We start from the raw sequence: 7,992 nt of genomic DNA, 5'->3' as shown, positions 1-7,992 counted from the left end.
AGCGCAGACGGAAGGAAATTGGAAGGGGATGTTTGTCTGGTTCCCCACGGCTCCCACCTTCCCCAGTCAGGGAGAATTGGGCCATTGTCTAGGTGGAAGGCTTGGCTTGTTTATCTTCTTAGGCCCAGTTTGGTACAAGGTTTTCACTTAGTTTTTCTTCTACCCAAAAAGCGACCACAGGAAGGGGCTGACCTGCCTTTGGCAAGTGTCCAGTCCACGTTCTCCTTTTCCATTTCTCAGCCTCTTTCCCCCCGGTCACCAGCTTCTAACAGCAAATAAGAAGAGCAAGCTTCCCCTTTGGTCTCATCAAAGACAGCATTTAATCATTCTCTCATTCAACTAGTGTTTGTTTATTGAGTTCCTACAACGGGCCAGGCATTGTTCTAGGTGCTGGGGCTCCTAATGGGAAAGCCGGAGTCCCTGGCATCAAAAGGTCACAGTGCTGGGAGGGATCTCAGCGGTATTAGAAGCAACACAGGGGAGGTGGGAGCACATAAAAGAGGCATTTGACCCAGCTTGAAAGGAATTATAAAAGTTTTCCAGGAGAGGAGACATATAGGCTGATCTTGAAAGTAGAGTTAAAGTTAGCCCTAGAGAATAAGAATTTTTATCATAGCTTTTATTAAGCATCTTTGTGGTGCCACATACTGTGTTAAAATCTTTGCATATATATTATTTTGTTTTAATCCTCACAATACCACTAAGAGGTTGCTACCATAATTATTCCAGCTTTACAAATGAGGAAAGTGTGGCTTAGAAGGGTCCATTTGCTCTCAGTTTTACTGATAATAAATAGCAGAAGTGAGATGTACACTTAGATTTCTCTGATTCTGGAGCCCATTCTTTTTTTTTTTTTTTTATTGAAGGGTAGTTGATTTACAATGTTAGTTTTGGATGTACAGCAAAGTGACTCAGTTATACATATACTTTTTTTTTCAGATTCTTTTCCATTATATGTTATTACAGGAAATTGAATATAGATACCTGTGCTATATACTAGGTCCTTGTTATCTATTATATATATAGTAATGTGTGGCTGTTAATCCCCAGCCCCTGAATTATCCATCCTCCCCCCTTTCCCCTTTGGTAACCATAGTTTTTTTCATATCCACGAGTCTGTTTTTGATTTGTAAATAGAATTTGTATCTTTTTTTAAGATTCCACATATATTATATCATATGATATTTGTCTTTCTCTGTCTAACTTACTTCACTTAATATGGTAATCTCTATGTCCATCCATGTTGTTGCAAATGGCATTATTTTATTCTTTGTTATGGCTGAGTAATATTCCACTGTATAATATAGACCACATTTGCTTTATCCATTCATCTGTCGATGGACATTTAGATTCCTTCTGTGTCTTGGCTATTGTAAATAATGCTGCTGTGAACATTGGGGTGTGTGTGTCTTTTTGAATTATAGTTTTCTCTGGATATGTGCCCAGGAATGGGATTGCTGGATTATATGGTAAATCTATTTTTAGTTTTTAAAGAAACAGCCATAGTGTCCTCCATAGTGGCTGCATCAACTTACATTCCCACCAATAGTGTAGGAGGGTTCCTTTTTCTCCACACCCTCTCCAGCATTTATTATTTGTGGTCTTTTTGATGATGGCCATTCTGACTGATGTGAGGTGATATTTCATTGTAGTTTGGATTTGCATTTCTCTAATAATTAGCGATATTGAGCACTTTTCATGTGCCTCTTGGCCATCTGGATGTCTTCTTTGAAGAAATATCTATTTAGATTTTCTGCCCATTTTTTAATTGGGTTATTTGTTTTGGACATTATTTAATTTTAATGTATTTCTTTATTTTATTTATTTTTTGAGAGGATAATTAGGCTTATTTATTTAGTTTAACGGCACTGGGGCTTGAACCCAGGACCTCATGCAGGCTAAGTAGGCACTCTACCATTGAGTTATACCCTCTGTCCTAAATTTGATGCATTGGCAGTTTGAAAATTAATACCTTTAAGAGAAACTTACTTGTCTAATGGGTACAGAATTTCAGTTTAGGATGATGAAAAAGTTCCAGAGATGGTTAGTGATGATGATTGCTCAACAATGTGAATGTACTTTATGCCACTGAACTGTACACTTAAAAATGGTGAACATGGCAAATGCTATGTTGTATATATTTTACTGCAATTTAAAAATCGCTTCAATCTCAAGAAAGAAAGACAGGGAGGAAGGAAGGGACTTACTAAAGGCAACATGGCCTTCTGGAACAGAGGAAATTAATGGGAAAACTTGTGAGCTCTGAATAGAGTCTGTACTTTAGTTAATATTGTTGTATCAAGTTAGTGTCTTCGTTTTGACAAATCTATCATGGTTGTATAAGATTTTAACATTAAGGGAGACTGGGTGAAGAATACATGGCAAATCTTTGCAACTTTTCTGTAAATCCAAAATTATTCCAAATTAAACTTTTATTTAGATAGAAAATAAAATTATAAACATTGTTAGAAATACCATTCAATTCATGAGGTTCCCAACGCATAAACTAATTTTGTGCAAGACACCCATATTGTTTCATAAAACGAATGAGAACTATATGGCCTACTAAGTGGAATTCCACAGTTCGGTCATGCTCCCATCACATTCTGAGTCTCTAGTTCCATCTGCCTGGATTGTGCAGATTGTGTTGAACGGTCCCTCTCAGAATCCAATCCACATATTGACTCAGAATCAATGAGTTAAAAAATACCCTGAAACGTGGAGCCATCCGACATCCTGTGCCTCCCAAAGTGGTGCAATATGACACACACTGCTTCACATCTGAAGGACTCTTACCCAAATGGTTAACCTGAATTTAGTTAAGCCTGTAGGTCCAATCTGGGGGAAATGCAGGAGACAGAGGAACAAGCTCTATGACACCACAAGGAAAGAAGCCATAATCCAGAACCTGAGCCATTCTAGAAAACACCAGGCATGACCTCCTCAGAAAAGTCAAAATTGGAGACGTTTGACCGTAAAGAGGGGCAGAAAAATGAGGAAGTAGGAGCTAGAAGGAGTCATGGGAGGGCTTTTTTTCTCATCTCAATTTCTAGTCTTTTCTCAGCTGGGGGATGAGGAAGATCCTCAGGTGGCTGTGGGGGGGGGGGATGTCCTTGGTCTTCCCCTGTTCTGGTTCTGTTGTGTGGTGCTTCTGCACAGTACGTTGCCATGGCCAACGTTAGAATGTTTCTTCCTTCTATCATGGGTTTTAATTTTCTCTGCAGAGAGTTTTGTCTGTTTCTCTCCCTGTGTACTCCATGAATGTTTAATGAAAGAGTAAACAAAGTTAAGGGTATAAACAAGTGAAGGAGAGCTGTTCTGTACTCAAAGAGAGTTAAGAGCAAGGCTGGGATTAGGGTGTTGTGAGTGAGGCCTTTGCCTTAAGTGCAACATTTAAGAAGATGTCAAAAGACCCAGTGATCAGAAAGGTCCTACGGTATAGCACAAAGCACTATATTCAATGGCTTGCAGTCACCTGTAATGAAAAAGAATGTGAAAAAGAAGGGGGGAGGGTATAGTTCAGTGGTAGAGCGCATGATTAGCATGCATGAGGTCCTGGGTTCAATCCTCAGTACCTCCTCTAAAATAAATATATAAGTAAATAAACCTAATCACTCCCTCCTCCACACACACACACAAAAGCTAAAAAAAAAATGACAAAATATATATGTATAACTGAATCACTATGCTGAACATGAGAAACTATTACAACATTGTAAATCAACTATACTTCAATTTTTTTAAAAAAAATGTTTAGACAGTAAAAACAAACAAAAAAGATTCAATGATCAAGAGAAATTATATTTTAATGCAATAGTTTTAAAAACCAAAATTAATGGAAAAAAAAACCCTAAAATGAATAAAATATCAGAAGTTTAAATAAAGACTCTGAATTTGCACAGTCTAGTCTCTCACTCACCTCACCCTAATCCCAGCCCCTTGCCCTCAAATTTTATTTACAGCTCTTTCACCAGGGACTCGTCAGCATGGGCCACATTCACACCAAAACTATGAAGAACGCAACCCCAACTTATCTCCAAAAAGCACTACACGCACCTGGGCGACCACCTCTACGCTCACCAGCAGGTGTGCAAGACGAAGGCTGTCATTCCCAGCAAAGCTCTGCAAGAAGACAGCAGGCAATGTCACACATCTGATGAAAAGGACACAGAGAGGTCATGTGAGGTGTCTCCATCAAGCTGCAGGAGCAGGAGAGAGCAAGGAGAGATGATTACACTGCTGGGGTCTCCTCTGCCCGGGATCAGGAAATCACTGAAGTAGATCCTGACACCAGGAAACGCTGCAGCTCTCAGACTTTGGCAGCCTGTCCAACCTCCAGGTCACTCAGCCCACGGCTGGGACAGATTTCAAAACACCACGTGGAGGCGTTTGAATCTTTCTGCTGTGCTGTCATATTTTCAGTAAATCTCGGACAATGACAATGACGGCAACAACAGAAACTTTACACAAACAGGCAGCTGGCATGCAGTCTGTAATGTGCCAAATTGATTTTTTGAAATATTGTGTTGAAATATTATTTCCCTTGAGTACTGAGTTTTTCAGTGCCCTTTAAATCACCTCACTCTAGTCCCTGCCCTGCTTAAGATTAAGAGCACATGTGCCCCTTGATTGGATCCTGATTCAGAAAAACCAGCATCTACAAATGACCTTTTGTGGAATAAACTAAAAGAATGGTTTAAGACGATACTGGGGAGGATGGTTACTTTTTAGGTGATAATGACATTGGAGTTATGTAGATGTCCTTATGTCTTGAAGATGGCTTCAGCAAAAAGTACATATTTTACATATATAAATGAAACAAATAGAATGTAAACACGATTTCATTTTGGTGGTAGATATATGGGTGTACATTGTACTATTCTTCCAATTTTTCAATACATTTGATACTTTTCATGATAAGAGGTTTTACAAAATCCTATACAAGCCAGACTTTTATAATAATAGAGTAGATTGAAGGCTAGCTGGAGGAGGCTGAATGCCACGTGTTGGGGAAGGGAGAACGGAGGCCCCTCCCTTGCCCTGAAACTAACCCAATCCTACTTTCAGTGCCTCCCCGCCCATCTTAACTGCTGCCCATCCTTGCTCCAGACCCATGAGAAACTGGGGGTAATGGCACAATAAAATTTCAACTTAGCTTGAAATGCAGAATTTCAAATGAATAAATTTCAAATTAACAATATCATTTCGCCCCCTCCTGTGTTGTATTTCTTTCTCCTGGTATTTCCCCAGGGGTGGCCAATGTGCAGCAGGCGAGCCTCACGTCAGACCTGGGAAAGGAAGGAAGATGTGAACCCTTTTATTACATAGGGCAGAGGTGGTCACAAGTGAGACTCTGACCAGCAACATTGGTACCACCTGGGACATCATAACAACTCCTGGTTTCCTACCTCAGATCTACCAAATCTGAAACTCCGGGCTGTGGCCAGGCAGTCTGTTGTAAAAAGTCCTCCAGGTAATTCTGATACATGCTCAAGTTTGAGAACTATTGGCATAAATATGTACACACAAGCCATTGAATATGGTTCTCTGTGCTATACAATAGGACCTTGTTGTTTATTTATTCTGTACATAGTAGTTTGTATCAACCAATCCCAAACTCCCAATTTATCCCTTCCTCCCCCAGTTCTCCCTGGTAAACATAAGTTTGTCTTCTATGTCTAAGAGTCTTTTTCAAAAAACACACAGTCTTTAAGAGAGCAAGGTTAATTTTCCAGCCTAGAAGAAGTACATTCCTCTCAAAACCATCCTCTTTCAAATAATGCACTTTTCAATACGAACTAGTTTACTTTCCCAGGGACTTTAAGGCCAGGAAGTAGATATCCTGTAAGTGCGGTTATTGTGAATCATTTCCCAGATTCTACGCTTCCATGAAAAATTAAGTTTCTAAACTTGCAAAGATGAAAAACAGATCCATCATGGATATCTGACCCCACCAAGAAGCAGACAAGGAGGCGGGTAGCGCTCAGGGGTAGAGCTGCATGCTTAGCATGCATGAGGTCCTGGGTTTGATCTCCAGTACCTCTATCAAAATAAATAAATACACTTAATTACCTCCCCACCCCCCTAAAAAAGACAAAACAGACAACAACAGCAACAAAAAGAAGCAGAAGCCTGGGAGACCTATTCTGTGCAGACACGTGCACAACCCAAGTGTTTGCTGAGCATGTCCTGTGTGCCAGCCACAGGCACATGTCCCTCCCTTCCTTCTTCTCCCAACCTGAGCACATTTCACATTTTCAAAACTTGGTGGAAATTTCCTACCCAATTTAGACTGGCCTTTAGAGGGACAAGAGTAGGGAAAGAGAAGACCTGGAATGAAGAACTAGGGGGAGACAAATGTTAACCACAATATATAAAAATAGATAAAAATACAAATTTCTTCTGCATAGCACAGGGAACTATACTCAATATCTTGTAATAACCTTTAATGAAAAATAATATGAAAATGAATATATGTAAATATATATGCATGACTGGGACATTAGGCTGTACACCAGAAATGGACACATTGTAACTGACTATACTTCAATTAGAAAAAAAAAAAACAACAACAACTATAGGGAAAGAGAGGAGGCTCTTAAGTGACAGAAAGTTGCTCAGAACATAGGGAAGGAGAAGAAGCCATCAAAAGCAAATGGAGTGTTTGCAGGCAGCACCTAGACTATGTTTAGGTGTTTGAAAGTGTTCCTGGGAGGCTGGAGAGCCCAGATGACTGAGTAGTAAAGAAGGGAGAAAGAGCATCGTAGTTTGAGGAGTGTGACATTACACTAGACAGGACTTAGAGATCTGGAGTGGTGAGAATAGATGATGGATAACAAAAGTAAATGGCTTGTCAAGGGCTTCTGCTCACCCAGAGTTGATGTGCATTTTACCTGCTTTTAATCATCACAAAAGTCCTGTGGAACATGTACCCCTGTTGGTCCCATCTGCCAAAGGTCAGATGGCTGTCAAGTGGCCAAGCTAGGATCTGAACCACCCTTCGGCTCCAGAGTCTAAGCTAGAGTAGGTGTGCCTGGACTGCATGGAGGCTTCATTAAATGCTGGTGTTTATGTAGTGGAAATACACACAGCAAAATCAGTTAATGACTTCCAACAGTCTGGGTGTTAAATACTTCCTCCTCTGCCTTTGCGCTGGGCTCCCACTTAGAGAATCTTTGCATCCTTAAAGACAGTCTGCTTGTTTCCCCTCGGACAGCTTGGTGAAGAAGAGCACTAACTCCTGGAAAGCCCTTACTCACAGCCAAGGAGAGCCAAGTGAAAAGTTGGTTCCATTTTCCCCAGAGAGTGACAGTTCATTTAATTCCAACAGTAAACTAGCTTCCAGGGAGAAAGGACTGTTTAAAGGTCTGTGTCAATTACACAGTGATTATGAAATTCCTGGTATGACGAATCCAGTGGCTGAACCTATGATTATCTGACATAATCCAAGAATATAAGTGTAACAGGCTCTTTGCCTCCCATTAAAGAGCAGTCAGTTTGTGTCTGTGCTACTTTATGGTGACTTCGCTCCTTTCCTAGATCTCTTCTGAGAAAGAGAGCAAATGTTTATCAAAAGGTTTCTGAGTTAAACTCAGTGTCCTGGAAGCTCTAAGGGCTATTTTTCATAGATGGCTCAAGGCCTGGGAATTCCAGTGTGTTGCTTTATATAATCTGAAGTACCAGAAAGGCCTTTGACCTTGAAGACTTCCTTTTAGTGATTTGCATATCCTTGCTAATGATTAGACTACCGGCTATCAGGACAAGCCTGTAACTTCCTGAAGAATTCCTTCTTTACTTATTTTTGGACATGTTACAATTTCTTTTCTCTTAAGAATACTTTGTAAATGGCAACTAAAAGAATACTTCGCAATGGTAACTAAAACCCATGTGTAACATGCCCCTATAAACATACAAGCTTTTAAAAATCAGAAGGCAAAAAATTGTCGCACAAACTCTGAGATCACTGACATCATTTTTGGAGAGAAGTCTAAC

The 7,992-nt window shown here is 40.1% G+C and overlaps 1 pseudogene; it reads left to right on the top strand.

Annotated features, from left to right (window-relative positions):
• Window positions 1-3,986: 3,986 nt before the first annotated feature.
• On the top strand, window positions 3,987-4,615 carry LOC102545743 (small ribosomal subunit protein eS17-like; annotated as a pseudogene).
• Window positions 4,616-7,992: the final 3,377 nt, after the last annotated feature.

This window comes from Vicugna pacos, chromosome 16 (genome assembly GCF_048564905.1).
Source record: "Vicugna pacos chromosome 16, VicPac4, whole genome shotgun sequence".
Taxonomy (NCBI): domain Eukaryota; kingdom Metazoa; phylum Chordata; class Mammalia; order Artiodactyla; family Camelidae; genus Vicugna; species Vicugna pacos.
Note: the sequence above shows the minus strand (reverse complement) of the source record. Positions and strands in the feature narration are given on the sequence as shown.